At 40.2% G+C, this 3,072-nt stretch overlaps 1 non-coding gene across 1 annotated transcript; it reads left to right on the top strand.

Annotated features, from left to right (window-relative positions):
- Window positions 1-1,114: 1,114 nt before the first annotated feature.
- LOC141597889 (small nucleolar RNA R71) lies at window positions 1,115-1,221 on the top strand. Its single transcript, XR_012523100.1, has one exon. It is a non-coding gene; the product is annotated as a small nucleolar RNA R71 (small nucleolar RNA).
- Window positions 1,222-3,072: the final 1,851 nt, after the last annotated feature.

The following is a 3,072-nucleotide window of genomic DNA, read 5'->3' as shown; positions in this document are numbered from 1 at the left end:
ATTCTTCACAATTTCCATAAATTTTCCAAGTTGATCATCAAATTTGGGCTTGGCTTGACGACTCGGAAAAGGAAGTCTAATCACAATGGGCTCCTTCTCCTTGACCTTGTCTTCATTTTTCTTTGAAATTTCTTCTTTTGATGGTTCTCCATCCTTGGAGTTTTGCACAATTTCTTCTTTGTCACTAGCTTCCACAACTTCATCCTCAACTTGCTTCTTCGGTGCTTCATACCTTGTACCACTCCTCAAGTGAATGGCACTAACCGTTTCATGTCTTGGGGGATTACTTTGAGGTGGTAATTGCCCCTTTTGTCTTTGTGAGCTTGAAGATGTTAGTTGAGTCAATTGGGTTTCCAACATTTTGGTGTGAGCTAGGATGTTATTGATGGTGATTTCCTTTGATTGACTATCTTTTTGCATTTGAGTGAAAAACTCTTGTTGATTCTTTTGCATTTGGAGGACCGCTTTTTGAACATCAAAACCTTGGTCATTTTGTTGATTGTATGGAGTTTGATTTTGGTAACCTTGGTTTTGGTTGTAAAAGGGTCTTTGATTTTGGTTTCTCATGGGAGGTGGGGTGTATGTTGGTTGAGGGTTTTGAACATTTTGGCTTTTGTATGAGAGATTTGGATGGAATTTGGTGTTTTCATTGTAATAGTTTGAATAAGGGGTGCTACTCTTGTATGCTTGGAAAGCATTCACTTGTTCATTTGTTCCCTTACATTCACTTTGGTCATGTCCCAAAGTTCCACAATTCTCACATATCCCACTTGGGATTGATGAAGATGCCGTCATGGCATTAACATGATGCTTTGGTGATTTTGAGGCTTATTCAAGTCTAGCCATAGCTTTTTCAAACTTCAAATTGATGGTATCAATGTGAGCACTAAGTTAAGCACCCAATTGAGTAATGGAGTCCACTTCATGCTTTCCTCCTCTAGTAGCCTTGCGAGGTCTACTATATTGTGAGTTATGGACCGCCATTTCCTCAATTTTGTTCCAATTTTGATTGTCATCAACTTCGGTGAACATTCCATTTGATCCCATGTTGAGAATGTTCCTTGAATCTTCATAAAGACCGTTACAAAATTTTTGTACCAAGAACCACTCGTTGAGTCCATGATGAGGACATAAGCGACAAATTCCCTTGAATTGCTCCCAAGCTTCATACAAGGATTCTTCATCTCTTTGCTTAAAGCCCGTAATTTGAGCTCTTAGCATGTTAGTCTTTTCCGGTGGATAGAACTTTTGTAGAAAGCTAGAGCCAACTTTTTCCAAGAATCAATTCCGAGAGTAGCCTTATCAAGGCCTTTAAACCATTGTTTCCTGGTGCCAATTAGAGAAAAAGGAAATAAGACCCATCGAATTTGGTCTTGAGTTACACCGGTTTGAGAAATCGCATCACAATAGTCACAAAAGTCTCCATATGAGAATGAGGGTCTTCACTAGGCATCCCCCAAATTGGCTTCTTTCGACTAATTGGATAAATGCGGATTTGGCAATAAAATTTCCGGTTAAGTGTTGTGGTGTGGGAGTACCATTGGGTAGGTTCTCCTCGGTGGGTACGGAATGTGATGAAAACTTAGGCATTGTGGGTTGATTTTGTGTTGGATTTTGTGTTGGGTTCGCCTCACCTTCTCTTGCAAAAGGGTTGATGAACTCAATAGTATTTGGTTGAATATATACAACCTCACCAATACCTCTCAAAGTTATCCTAGCAAGTCTTCTATTGGTTGTCAAAGTCCTTTCAATTTCGTGATCAAAGGGTAACAAGTTACCTTGTGACCTTCTAGACATGCAAAATATCAAACAACTCGAAAATAATTAGAACAAACCTTGAGGAGTTTTACTTCCCCAAGGCAAAGAAAAACACAACTAATAACAATACAAGAAAATCTAAATCAAGTTAACACCGTCCCCGGCAACGGCGCCATTTTTGGTCGTGATCCCTCGTGGGGTTTAGTTTTCAGTACTTGTCGTTAGGAGCACCTAGACCAAAACACAATTTATAACTTCACCAACAACTCTACAATTAGTAAAGAGGCAAGTAAACGTCGGATCCCAAGGGACGGGAATTGAGATGAGATTTGTGGTGTCCAAGGGTGTCACAATTGGGGTTTGAAGTAGAAGATCACTAAACTAAAAAGTAATAAAAGTAAACAAGCAAGATGAATTAAAAGGGATGTAAACAATTGATAAAAGGCACTAGGGTGTCATGGGGTCATAGGGGATTCATGGGAATTGATCATACAAACATATTCTCAAGTTATAAGCAAGCAATTATTGTTGTGATGGATCGAATTGGTTTATATCTTACAATCCTAGGAAAGTTTGGGTCCCGGAGCCGAATCGATTAGATTGTACAACACCTACAAGTCGACTTAATCTTCCCTACTCAACTATATGCATGGTCTAATGAGACTCGAGTTGATTTATGTCTTACAAGTCTCATTGAAAAGATAGGTGATGGGTAAAAAATGCAAGGATTCATAGGCTCACATTTCATCAAACATAACATGTGAATAAGTTGAGATCACAACAAGCAAGCAAATGGAACTGTCTGGGAATCCGGGCGTCTTCTAATTAGACTAATGGGATATTTGATTGATATTAACTACACTAAAGATTGCTAAGAAGAACATGCTCTTCTAATTAGACTAATGAGATATTTATAGTGGGGATTAGGTACATAAATTAGGGTTTACTAAGGACTTAAATGACTATACGTCCTTGAGGAATCGCCGGTCTCTAAGGAGACTCCGGTCTCTTTTTCGCCGGTCTTAGAAAAAGATGTGCATCCTTCCTTGAAGCTTGTAGAATACGAAATGGAACTGTCTGGGAATCCGGGCGTCTTTAGCACGGGACGGGCGGATTTGGGCGTTCCTGGACGGGCGTCCAGATGGGGAAAACGGGCGTCTTGTGGAGCTTTTGCCCGGGCGTCTTGTGGAGGAAGACGCTCGGATTGTGGTGAGGGACGGGCGTCTTCAGGGCAATCCGCACGGATTGTCAAACAGTTTCATTCCTTCTTTTTTTCTTCCTTTTTCTTCATAAAATCCTTGAGGATTTCCTCGG

The sequence above is a fragment of the Silene latifolia genome, chromosome 8, assembly GCF_048544455.1.
Source record: "Silene latifolia isolate original U9 population chromosome 8, ASM4854445v1, whole genome shotgun sequence".
Lineage (NCBI taxonomy): Eukaryota > Viridiplantae > Streptophyta > Magnoliopsida > Caryophyllales > Caryophyllaceae > Silene > Silene latifolia.
Note: the sequence above shows the minus strand (reverse complement) of the source record. Positions and strands in the feature narration are given on the sequence as shown.